This window comes from Mustela nivalis (genome assembly GCF_964662115.1).
Source record: "Mustela nivalis genome assembly, chromosome: 7".
In the NCBI taxonomy this organism is placed as follows: Eukaryota; Metazoa; Chordata; class Mammalia; order Carnivora; family Mustelidae; genus Mustela; species Mustela nivalis.
Window position 1 is genome coordinate 120,022,127 of NC_139026.1, and position 14,209 is coordinate 120,036,335.

Consider the following 14,209-nt stretch of genomic DNA (forward strand, 5'->3'; position numbering starts at 1 on the left):
TATAGTAGCAATGATACAGTTTTAAAGACCTAATGTTAAAGTGAATTTCATTACATGATGTGTTTTTTCTCCTCCTGCTCCCCCCAATCATTTTACAGTGGAAGTAAAAAACAAAACAAAGATCAACAGACTATTCTACTGCAAAACTTATGACATTTACTTTAGTAAGAAGCATCTAATTCAGTTTGGTATAAATTTGTTTTTGAAAAATGTTAAGCTTCACTCAAACAATATTTATAATATTTATAATATGCTATTTTTTAATAGCATGTTTTTTACAGAACTGCAAAAAATCTGAATCTGTTAAACTATATGAGTTATATAACTGATTTTTCATAATTTTAATTTTTCTTATCAACATTAAGCATATAAAACATCTATAAAACCATTCTTTGCATTTATTTTATTACAAATGTAAGTCACAGACATATAAATTCAAATATTTGTCCTAGATTTTTAAAGTTCTAAAATTTTAATTCAAATAATGTTGGTATGTTTTATATACACACATACACACACATATTATAATTTAAATGAAAACTCTTACCATTGATTTTCTTTTGATAGTTAATCACTCCATTAGTTTTTTCTTGATAGGGCCTTCCTATGTCAAGCAGACAGTAGCCAAATCACAAAAGGACATTTGGATGCTCACGTCTTCTGATGGGAGTTTTCGGCCAATTGCCAGTTGAGAATTTAAACTGAAACTAAATTACCCAAACTTTATTAAGTTGTTTCCATACCCACCAACTGAAAATGAGCAATGATTCTAAACTGGAATATAAAGTGAGTGACTTTGATTTATCTCCTTTCAAGTAGTCAAACATTATGTTTAAGAAGAAATGCTAGGACAAAAGAAAGAAAAAACCCTCTAAAATTCTAATCTCTTTAGAGAACAGTTTTAAGTGAACTTCAGTTTTTTTAAATAAAATTCCCCCAATTATTTTGTAATCCAAATTAACACACAATAAAGATGGCATGTATTCAATGATATATCTATAAATTATAGAGTCTCAAAATTTATATTCTGTCAAACACTGACTCTACCTTAAAACTAATTGTAATATTTGGAAACATTTTAATAGTATCATCTACATTCATAAAATATTTACTAAATCATCAACTACTTGTAGGAGTACATACCACAAGAAGTTAAAGGTTATACCCTGCCTACAAATATCATTCTTTGTACTGAGAAGACAAAAATCTATGGATACAAAAAAAAAATTTATGGATACAAACTTCTAATTATAGTATCAAAACAACTCAGCTCCTTTTCTGTACCAAATTTAGTCTCTTTTTCTCTCAATTATTATAGCTAATCTTTGTATACAGCCTGTTAATTATAATGACTTTTGACCACTAAACTTTATGATTGTTAAGTTTTATAGTTTATTTTAATGCTTCTCAAACATTAGGCATATTAAATTGTCCCTATACGTTGTTAAGATATGCTGCAGAGCTCCAATCAACTCTGCCAGCAACAGAAGTTGACCCATTTTAGTAATTCTTTATCTTTGACAAGTTAGGTATTTGGAAAATATACAACAGAATAAAGCTAAAAAGAAAATCTGAAAGGAATGGAAAACGTCCTTATCTTCCTGAATTATCACATTTACCATTGATCAGAAGTTGTTACTGAATGGCAGTAGTCTAAAATTAGGTGCACATAACTAGATAACTCTGTAATACTCAGATTAGAATGCCAAATTTAACATGTACCCCTAATTCCCATATATTCCATGTGCCCACACTATCTCTCATACACATACAAGAGCACATGTGTATGAGCATGTGCACATCTATCCAACCTACCCCCTGACAGTCTTTCCACTACCAATAACCTGATACTAAATAGTATATGAGAGTATATAAGGTGAATAATCAACTTATGGTTAAATCAAGGTAAACTGACTTACGTCATTTAACAAAATTGCTACGTCTTTGAGTTATTCACACTGACCCAAATTTGATATCCTAGAAAAGGCTCATTTTATCCAGTAATTTTAATCCAAAATTCTCAATAGTAATAACATTTATAAACTATTCAGTGACTAACAGAATTCTTTCCTGGCTACTAAGAGATACAAGGAAAAGATTAAATTCCTTTCTCAGCAAGTTTATCATCTACAACTCAACATGCAGGTGTAAGGAGGAGAGAAACAGCTCACAAAGGCATATAAATGGTTTGATTTCCATGAAAGAAACAAGCATACTGGGGCAGCTTAAATTGTTTGAATAGGTTTGTGATATGTGATGCTGATCTGAGAAGACTTTATAACAAGAACATTTTTAAAGCAGAAAATAGACAACCACTTTATTCTTATATAGCCCGATGAAACCCACAAAGCAAAAACTAATTCAGAATACAACTATAGACATTGTCATGTCCTTACTCTGGAAGAAGGTCAAAGATCTATTATTTAGCCAAATGAAATTACAGAATACTGGATATATTTTTTTTAAAAATGGGTCTTCAAGTGAAACAATTCTCAACTTGCTTATGTATGTCACTCACCCTAATAATTCCAATCATAATGGAAGTAAGTTAATTTTTAATACAAGATACATAATCCTGAAGAGTACTATCAGATTAACAAAATCATGAAACAAAAATGCACACAATGATATCCTCAGTGTGAGTAACATTATCAATAATGCACCTAACATAAAAAAAACAAGTTTCATATTCTAGTAATCATGAGCAGCAAGGGACCTGTCAATGTGTTTATGTGTTTGTATAGATCTTAAATATATCCTACTAATCTATTTAGAAGAGTTTTAAATTTTAACACTACCTCTAATTTTATAAACAAAGAAACAGTTCCAGGAATATGACATTATTTGTGCAAAGTCACATAGGTAGTCAGGAGCAAAATTAAGACCTCTCAAGAACAAATACCTTTTTATTTTTTTTTACTATAATCAGGGAAAGAAATAGTAGCAACTCAGCAAGAGATATAATTTTGTTAGAAAGATTTCAACTTTTTAACCTCCAAAGTAAATCTCAAACATCCAAGTCATCAGCCCCAGCAAACACAAAGAACCAATTCATAAAGTTAGAGAAGTAAAGCTGTATGACTAAATTAAACCCTTTTATTAAGCTTTAAGGCATAGATTCAGTTTTATATCAAACTTATAGACTAAGGACACGGGTTTGAGGAATATATACAATTATATCAAATCTTTTTATAGAAAAGACTATTTCTGAGAATTTGCCATGACATCACTTCTATTTTTCTTTCACTGGCAACCAATTTTATTCAGTTTTTCATAGGACTGTCTAGCAATTCAAGCACCTACACAGATAACATTAGAAATAAAAAGTCTTATTTTTTTAATTTTTAATTTTTATTTTTTATAAACATATATTTTTATCCCCAGGGGTACAGGTCTGTGAATCACCAGGTTTACACACTTCACAGCACTCACCAAAGCACATACCCTCCCCAATGTCCATAATCCCACCCCCTTCTCCCAAACCCCCTCCCCCCAGCAATCCTCAGTTTGGGATTGGGAGGGAGACAAACCATAAGTGACTCTTAATCTCATAAAAAGTCTTATTTTGACTGCTTCAGGTGATGTAATGAATCCCAACGGTGTAAAAATGGGCAAAAAGAGAGATTCAGAATATTTATAAATGGGAAATATAAAAAGAAATAGTCAAAAGGCTGCTTTGATTTCGTTGTATGAATAAAATTTGGCTACTAACTCTCATGAGATTTCATTGTCTCTCAAGTCATAAGTCATGTTTCTAGTGAAACAACATGCTTTTAGTTGAACTGGTCTCAAAAGTCAGAGGACTCGTTAGGCAACACCTAAAAAATCATTCACCACTCACCAAAACTCTTTCAAACAGGCAATGATGCTAAACAAATTAATTCTACCCTACCACTACCAAAACAATCACAGGACTGTATTTTGGAACAAAACTCAAAAATAAAGCTTATTTATTTCCTTTGGAAGTGAGAATCCTTGCTTTGTTACCCTGAACTCACCTTAAATTTCATACATCATTCTTGAACATAAGAAAATTTTAAATCACATCTTTGATTTATTGTGAGACAGCTCCTTATATGCTTTTTTGTTTTTTTCCCCTCCCATACTATCGAAACTTAATGGCACTAGATGTATATTTATTAAGTGCATGATATCCTCAGGATCTGATCTGTAAATGGATTAGCTAAAAGCTATGGATTATTATAAAACTTCGTAACAGTAAATACATGATTTACTGGAGCACCCAGGCAGGATTGTTTCAGATTACTGAAGCATGCTGCAATAGGGTACATCATTGATGTGGCCTAGTAAATACAAAACAGCCTTGAGAACTCTATGGGGTTTTTAACTTATCTACATGGTTTCCAGGTTAACATTCACCTTTTCACTAAAGAAATAGCACTCATTACATTAGTTTACGAACTCTCTGAAGATACCAGAAAAATATTCCAATATGATTAATCTTACTAGCTGAAAAAAAAAATGTTTCCCACGTTTTATTTTAAAAAATTTCTTGCTTCTGAATTTGCATTTGTCTTCAAAAAATTCCACCTCATTTCATTCATATGACCAACCAAATTAATCAACAATACATTGTCACATACCATTTATTTCTAATTTAAAAGATATTAAAAACTACCATATTTTAGGGACACTGACTCATTAATCATTATAGTATCATACTAAACCAAGCAAGTATCATTTCCAAAGTAAGTGGGTCACTTATTTTAAAACATGAGGAAAGGGAACTAGCATTTGTTAAAGTACCTCCAACAATAGATTCAAAATCCATTATTTTTAAATCCTCACAACCCTGAGAGATTGGTATAACATACCCATTTTAGAGCTATGAACTTGTCTAAGATTCTGGTGCTATTAAATGATCCAATTACAATCCCCATCATTGTTTGTCTAGCTCCAAAATCTAAGCCTAATCTTCTTATAATAACTGGAACACATACCAAGTACCATGCTTTTTGGGAAAAAAAAGTGGTGGGGGCTGGCTATAAGGGAGTAGTCTCATTAAACAGAGGGGAGGCACCAAGTGAAATAAAAGTAAACATCATGAAGTCCAAGTAATTCCCTCACTGAAGTGCTCTTCAAGCCTATTAAGAACCTTCTTTCTCTTACTTAATTCACAAATACCCTTCTCTGCATTCTAGTAGCCATATGAATCAATATCCAGCTTTGAAAAATAGAAACACCATTTAACAAAACTCAAAAGAATAGTTACTGAAAATTGCTTATTGTTAAAGACAAATGGCCCTATGACATACCTCAGTACCCCTGAAGACACTGTGTTAACAAATATCCCTCAACAATCCAGAGTCATTAAGATATGTTAGTCTTTCTAAGATACTGTACAGTAAGAATGGTTCAGATGAAATGTTTTCACAATCAAAGAAGTTAAGCATCAAAAAAAAAAAAAAAGAAGTTAAGCATCTATCATCTGGAAAATATACTAATTGAGTATCTAATCATAACAAATTTATTTTATCTAGAAACCTTCAAGAAGTATACATGCTATCATTTTATATTTTCACAACAGGATACAGCAGTTGTGAAATCAAGCATTACTAATTTAGAGGGAAAAACAGCATTAAAAATCCCAAAAGGTACAAAGTTCTTAACTTCAGCAAAACTATGGGCCCTGAATTAACACAAAAACTGCCATAAACTATACTACTTTCAAAGTTAAAAATATTTCAAAATAGTCTTTTACAGCCTTTACTTCTTTAAAAATGCAGGTGAAATATTTGTTGTTCTAATATACTTTCCTTCTCTCTTCCCTTATCTCTGATACCATAACACTTAAGACTTCTCATTTTAACTTGAAGAAAGATGCTGTCACATCTAGTATGACAAGTGGAACAAATTTACATTGAAGATTTTCACAGGGTCTTTATGAGTTTTGATGTTCTCAATATCTGCATACAGGTCGAATCTTTAAGAAATGTTACAGCTTCTATGCTCAGACACAGTTTCCTTAGCATCTTAAACAAGGTCACACACAATCATTAGCACTGCAGTAGGTCATTTAACAGGTGTGACCCTCTCTGCACTGTCATAATTCTAAAACATCGCAGTTATTTATTTGCTCCGTTACCTTGATTTGGGGCTGGGGGAGCCAAAAGAGACCCAGTTCCACACAAGGAACTAACATAGCACTCCATGAAACAAATCAAGTGTAGTTGAAAGGGAAACAAATAACAGAAAGTCAGGCCTGGTCAAACAGAGAAACTAAAGCTGGCAACTGAGAAGCATAACCCATTTGGCCTAGATTTGTTTGTAATGACAATGTGACCCAGATACTAAATATTTGGCTAATATTTAGAAATCTGAAAACTGAGAGAAATGAAATACATGGTCAGCTGGTTACACATTTTAGTAAAAAAAAATACTTTAGCCAAAATGATAGGTGCTTAAAAATATATAATTAGCATTTTCTACACAAAGATTTTTAAAATGTTAAAAACACATATTTTTGTTTTGTAAGGATAACACTACCTATTTCAGAAACCATGGTATAAAAATCCTTTGAAGAGCAGAAGGAGAATATACATTTTTTTCAAAGGAAAGCTTATTTAAGAAACTGTTTATTCTGTTTGTGGCCCATACCGTTTATTCTACAAAACTGTCTCTTAAGTGACAAGAAAATTTTTGAGAAAAAAGTCCTCAGTAGCTATAAAAGTTTAGCTAATGAGGGTGCTGGAACAGGAGACAGCACACACTCACCACAGACCCACCTCATTCTACCCAGTATTGGTGGGGCTTCCCGGGGGTGCTTCTAAAGTTCCAGATAACACATACTTCTTAAAGTACCTACCATGGACCATGCAGAGGGCTTATCCAGCCTTCCCTTGCTTTCCCCTTCCCTTCCCTTGCTTTCCCCTTCCTAATGATCTATGATTTGATTCAGTGTCCAAGTCTCTCTACTAGTTCAATGCACCTCAGGGAAAGCTGACTGACCCTGAGCTAGGAGCCTACACCACAATGAGTTTAACCCATTATTATGGTAAGCCCATCTCCCCTTCCCAGTGATTAGTTTAGGTATTTCTCGATTAGACAAATTTAGGACAATGAGAAGCAATCAGGGGTGAAGGTAAAGGGTAACTGCTTAGGGGAATGAAAAAAAAGCTATATTGCCCTTGAAAGTGAAGTTATCTTCTCTCTCTGGATCTGAAAGAAGAAACACATAATCCTGACTGCAACTGGTAGCCATTCTATAACCACAGCATTGGGAGAAAGGCAATACTGTGGAGACAGAGTAGAAAAGAAAGACAAACTGTGTCCCTGAAGAAGTCAAGGAGCCACTGGCTTAACTAACAACGTATGTCTTACTTAAGGTGTTTTCTTACATGAGGCAATTAATATTTTTATTTAAGCCAAAATCAGAAGAATTTGGAAACTAACTTTTAGAAAAAAAAAAAAACCACCAAGTTCTAAATTATTTCAGGAAATTATGAAACCTATTTTTACCTTTCCTGGATTTTAAAGAAAAGTGCTCTATGTGACTTTTGTGTATTTTCTTAATTGCCTACAATGATCATGTATCATATATGTTATTGGGAGGGCAGTATTTAAAACATCAGAGTGCGCCAAACAATTGGGCCTTTTTTTGATCATTAATATAAAAGTCAAATATGCTTTTATGGGTCCATCATCTACTCAGATTGCTATAGTCTGATTTCTGATGTCACATCTCTTATTTTTGCTGTAATTTACTCTTAACTGCTTAAGAGAGAACCACTAGACTTCGCTCTAGTTCACTGGCTTCCTATATGCTACATACTCCCATCCCAGTTATCCATATTCAGATAGTTGAACCTGTTAGAAATATGTTCTGAGCATATAAAATTATTCTGGGGACAATGAATTTCTCTTTGAACTTAGTTTAAACTAAAAATACCTAGATAGTTAGTTTCGTCCTTTTTATAAAAAGTATCTTCTCTTTCTTTTCTTCCCTTTCTTTTCCTCCCTTATATTTGACATTTACTTTGCCTAGGAATAATTTGATCTTTTACCTATATACAGAAGACCTCCATAAAGCAGAGGATTTAAAACAGAGACCTGTGGACCAAATATATTCCACAGGCATATTTTGCACAGCAGAGCTAAAGTATTTTTAAAACATCTGAATTAGTTACCAACTAATTTGCATAAAGATATGTATTTTAGGATCTTGCTGAAAAACTGAAAAACTTGGCAACAATCAGTGTGAATACTTACATGGCCACAATCAAGCAGAATAGAATACTAGCTGTTCCCTGCCCCACTGAGATGAGCACAGACTTTCTAGAAATCCAGTCTCCATATATTTCCCTAAATGGCCTAATTCTTCATAGTCAAAAATGCTTATAGGTATTTGATTACACTACTCCTGATATAACAGCTAATAACAGCCAGAAGTATACAAAAGAAACTGTTAGTTAAGAAAATAAAGCAGCTCTTAAAGGCATTCAGGGAAATATGTTTCTAAAACTTTGTCTTCTTGAATCTTCTAATTTAACTAGGAGTCTGTTTCTAAAACAAAATGATCCAGCAATAACTTTTATTCATAATAAAGAAAAAGCTTTTTTTAAAATTAATTAATTTATTTATTTGACAGACAGAGATCACAAGTAGGCAGAGAGGCAGGCAGAGAGGGAGGAGGAAGGAGGCTCTCCGCTGAGCAGAGAGCCCGATGTGGGGCTCGATGCGGGGCTCAATCCCAGGACCCCGGGATCATAGAGCTGAGCTGAAGGCAGAGGCTTTAACCCAGTGAGCCACCCAGGCGCCCCAGAAAAAGTGTTTCTTAATAGAATGTTACTTGAAAGAGAATGGTTTAAATTCTTCATCTGAGTTTCAACCAATCAACAAATAGAAGAATCCTAAATATTAGTTGACTTTCAAATCTGATGTAGACTAACGAGTGGTATAAACAAAATAACATGCTTTATATGTGCACACACACCATGTATATACAAAATTACTTATATGCTTTGCCATATATATTAAGATGCCAAATTCTCTTTTGAAATTAAGCTCTCCCTATACTATTTAATGGAATTAAATAAACAATAGGAATTACCTCAACTCACAAATTATTTAAGGAATAATGCTTTCTAAATTATATAATATAATCACTTCCTAACATCAAGCACAAGTTATTGAAAGGACTTTAGAGATGATCTTGCACTCAAACTCTACAAATGAAACAATAATAATACTGGTTTTGTATCTCTGTCAAATCCTTAGGTTTTATCCATCTCAAAAATTTTAAATCTATCACCTTCTCTCCACTCAACAGCTGTATCCATCATCTCCAACCTCATGTGCAGAAATAGCTTATAACAAGAGGCTTCTACATTCACTGCAGTCAGATTCATGTTTTTTTGAATGAAAATTTAATCATGTTACGCCTCTGCTTAAGACCCTTTCAAGGCTTCTCAGTAGCCTCTAGGATAAAGGCTAAAATCCTGAACAAGATCACATCATCTCTTTACTGCATTATTTTCTATCTTTATTCCTCCTTCTTCTCAATGCTCAGCTAACAGCGGAATCCTTTCAGTTCTTTTGCTTTTGCAGACACTATTTCTGCTACCTGCAATGCTCTTTGACTCATGCTGATTCTTTGCATTTCAGCCAAAAAGTTATTTCTCTTGTCCTTGCCTGACTTGACCATCAACACTGCCCTCATTCCAGGCCGTTCGGTTTGCTCTTGATGTACTCTCACATCACCCTAGTCTCTCTCTTAACATTCATGTCCTTGTAATTATTTGTTGAGTTTCAGTCTTTTTCAACGTTTTTGGTTTTGTGAGCCCACAGATCTTTATTGTTTTATCAACTGTCTCACAATATAATTTAACATAATGTCAGACATACAAAAACAGCTTTTAATAAATATTTGTTGAATAGTGAATCTCCTGAAATTGAAGTTAATTGATAACTTGTTGAAAAGGCAGCACAGTACAGTTGACAGTACACTTACCCAGGAATATTGAAGATCTGTCCAAGATCTACTACTTATTATGCGACTTTAAGTCTCAAACACTCCGATTCTTTACCTTAATAACACTATCCAATACCTGTTCTGTCTTCCTTATGTAGGTTTCAGGAGGGAAAAAAATAAGTACTCTATATTTTTTCAACTCCAAAATGTGTATTTTTTTCAATTTAACTTTTTTTAGACCAGGAGGAGTCCTAGAGTAGATATCAGAAGAGCCCTGCCAGAACCAAGAATATACCTTTTATCTGTCACCTCAGTTATCTGCATTGATAGAACCATATACAGTTGAGTTTTAACATAATGTTAAATTCTTCTGGATGATATTTAACTTCTAGTAATAGATAATATAATTAGTTTAAAAAAAAAACTACCAGTTTAAATAGGAAATGGAAACCAAGCCAAGCCAAAGTAATTGCTAGATGTGCCTCAGAAGTATGCTATCAATCCTAAAGATTTTAGGGGTCAAGAGTAGCATGTGGCTACATTGCTTGTGGCTAAAAGTAATTTAGAATAATCCCTAGATACAATGCTCCTCCATCCCCCAACAAAAGTATTTCAGTTTTCCAAAAACAAGAGGCAAAGTTATTAAGTTAAAAAATGTGCCTTTCAATTGTTGATTTCTTTGAATTAAGCAAATACAGTAATATACATGAACATATTCTGCAAATTAAGGGTTACACAAATAGGTAGTTTTAAAGGTGCCCATTGTGTGTTGCGTACAGAAGATAATACTTTACATAAAACTTAAAAGCGTCTCCCAAAAAGCACTTATAAAGTCAGTGCTCAAAATTAGGATGAAGCAAGATTTAAATGTTACTAATTTCTTAGAGGAAATGAAACATTCCCCATTTTAGTAGGCAGACTTGACAAAACTGACTCCATTTCTTTTGTCTTATTCTCACCTTCAGTGCTTCCCACACAATCCATAATACGGTCATATGCTCAATTCTTTCAAATATTCTCCTTGGAATTCTGTTCTAATATCTAACATTACTACTGTCCAAAACTTCTTCCTTTTTTTATCTCCATTCTTTCAATTGCCTGTTATATTAAATATGATATTTAATTTGTATCTTTGTAGATATTTTTTTAAGCCAAATCAATATCCTCTTTACTCTGGTCTTTTTTTTTTTAAGATTTTATTTATTTATTTGACAGAGAGAGATCACAAGTAGATGGAGAGGCAGGCAGAGAAGGAGATAGAGGGAAGCAGGCTCCCTGCTGAGCAGAGAGCCCCATGCGGGACTCGATCCCAGGACCCTGAGATCATGACCTGAGCTGAAGGCAGCAGCGTAACCCACTGAGCCACCCAGGCGCCCTTCACTCTGGTCTTTAAGAGCAAAACAGGACACTGGCTTTCACTTATTTTTATACAAGCAGTACTGGTTTTCTAGGACTTGCTCACCTGGTGACCAAAACTATGTACTGACAATATGACAGGTTCATGGCACTGGTGACTACTGAGATGGGGACAAACAATAGCTGACTCAAACAGAATCAAACTTTTGACCATTAGTACTAAGAACAATTCTTCGCTTTCTTGAGCAAAGAAAGTATAGTATCCCTATGCCCTTCTTATAAATGACCACTGGAAAATTATGTATCTCTTCAGACTTCTTTCTCTGATTCAGTTTGTTAATCCCTATGTGAAGGACTTATTATACATAGGTCATAAACAAATTCTGGAAGATGTCCTAAAAAAACTGCTTAGGAAAAGTTGCAAGGCAGAATAGAATGTAGAACTATGGCAAATAAGGACAGCCAATTTGTTTAAACTTTTCTACAGACAACAGTTCCTTATGCTAAAAACAGGCCATATAGACAGCTTATAAAGAATTTTGCATTAAATAGATACTTAGAAGACCTATAAATTATATGATCTTTATGAATTTTATTCAGAGTCCAGCTATCAATATGCCTTGATAGGACTGGTAAGACTTTAAATTATTACTTGTCATTAAAAACATACTTTTAAGTACTCTCATCACAAATATATACGTATATTAATCAAACATGAAAACATGGAAAAAGGGTGGGAGAGGAGTAACTGAATTTCCATTTCTATGCAGTGTACTTCCAAACAAATCATCTCATTTAACTGCTGAATTATCATGTGATGTTAACATTATCATGTTTACCTGAGAAAATAGTGAGTTCTAATATAAGTCAGCTTATATTACTATATGCCTGACCATACCAGTTTGTGAAATGTGGAATGGCAAACAACTAAATCCAGAAGAAAAATTATATTCCCTGTGATAGAGTCTGAGTTTCCAAAATTGGCTACAACAATATATCCCATCCCATTTGCTCTTTTATAGTGTGATTTCGTCCACAAAGAAATAAAACCTATTGCCCCTCTACTTGATCTGGGCTGGTCTTGTGACCTGTTTTGACCAACAGAATGGACAGAAGTAATTCTGGGTAACTCCAGAATCTCAGCCTTTATGTTTCAGTACATTCCTTTATAGAATCCCGCTATCTTACTGTGAGGAAGCCCAATTAACATCACAGAGACGTACCCTTAAGGAGAACTAAGGACTAGGGCCCAGCAACCAGCATCCATTGCCAGTCATGTGTGGGGGCCATTTGAGACTACCCTGCTTTCCTAGCATCCCAACAAAGACCATACAAGGCAGAAGATTCACTCAGTCAACACTGAAAATGGTAAGAAATATATATTACTGGTGTTTAAGCCACTAAACCTTGGGGTGGTTTGTTATGCAGTAATTGATAAGTGAAATACTATTCTCCTTAGAAATATGTTTCAACACCACCAGTGTCAACACTTAAGTGGCCAATAAAAACCAATAATATTTGGTTTCTGTGACTAATGAAATAAAATCGTGAAAAGCAATGGTAAAGCCCAAGTTTTAAGAATTACTAAGAGTGGGACACCTGGGTGGCTCAGTGGGTAAAAGCCTCTGCTTTCAGGTCAGGTCATGGTCCCAGGGTCCCAGGGTCCCAGGATCAAGCCCCGCATTAGGCTCTCTGCTCAGCGGGGAGCCTGCTTCCCTCTCTATCTGCCTCTCTGCCTATTTGTGATCTCTGTCTGTCAAATAAATGAAATCTTAAAAAAAAAAAGAATTACTAAGGGTTACACCTAGTTTAAATTAAAAAAAAAGATGTGGTTCAGTGCTTAAAATCACAAAGTTTGGTAAAATCACAATGCCTATTTACAGATAAAGTTAACATTGACTGAATTACTAAGTCTTAAAATAAGAAAATAAGATGGCATCACTTTAAATTAAAGAAAAGAAAGGCAAATAGGCAACAAAGTTTGGTTATATCAAAATAGATAATCCAGATCAGATTTATTAGCCTATGTATTATAGATTACCATCATATGAAGAACAGCATACAATAAAATATACAGCACTGAATTATGCTAAACATAATATTTTATCTTATTCAGAAACTTCTTCAAAGAAGAACTAAAGTATTAGCACACTGGAGAAGTCGCAAAATATCAAATATTTATAAATATTTCCAGTGGATAGAAGTCTTGACTAGCTTACATTAAATTTCTATTATATGAAAGTATTGGTATACCATGAAATATGTTGAATATAGACAAATTTCAAGAAATATTTTTAGATATCTCTTAAGGATATCAAATGCGAATTTTTTACAAAAAATCAGAATGAAGTTGATTTATGAAAAACAACCATCATCTCCAGCAGTGTCATTGTCAAAGAGATTATTAGGATAGACAACTGCTCTGATTCAATATAACACTGAGTCTCTTATGATTTAAACAGCAGAGACAAAATAATCTGGCATGATTCATACTCTGGTGCTACAATAAAAGGTAGAATAAATATAATTTCATATAAATATTTAATATAATCTTATAATCCTTAGAAAATAAAGAATTCTAAAATATCATGTAAAAATTTTTTTAAAAACTCGTATTTTATTAACTCATATTTTGCTAACTCCATATCATTTAATCTACTAAAAAGGTTTCCGAAAAACTAGAAGAAATTCAATGATTTACTCAATTTTAAAACTCAATTTGATTTTAAGGCAGACACTACGAAAGATACTATATCCAAAAAGAAAACTGTCTTTTGCTAAAAGAAATTTCCAAGACAACTCCACCATAAGGGTAAGGTTTAATGATTTATAATTACTATATATCTTTGCTACTACAGAATATACATTTAAAACAGATTCTTCATTTTCTTAGATTGATCCCAGATATTCAGCTAACACTAA

General features: G+C 33.4%; 1 protein-coding gene across 22 annotated transcripts in view; it reads right to left on the bottom strand.

Annotated features, from left to right (window-relative positions):
• The window catches only part of ZEB1 (zinc finger E-box binding homeobox 1), a 195,943-nt gene that overhangs the window by 153,353 nt on the left and 28,381 nt on the right, over nucleotides 1-14,209 (bottom strand). For 5 of the 22 annotated variants that reach the window (XM_082740778.1, XM_082740771.1, XM_082740765.1 and 2 more), the window contains exon 2: nucleotides 548-707. The exons of the other annotated variants lie outside the window; for them this stretch is intronic. The gene's annotated coding sequence lies outside the window, so the exon portion shown is untranslated. The remainder of the gene's footprint in view (nucleotides 1-547; nucleotides 708-14,209) is intronic. 22 annotated transcript variants of the gene reach the window in all.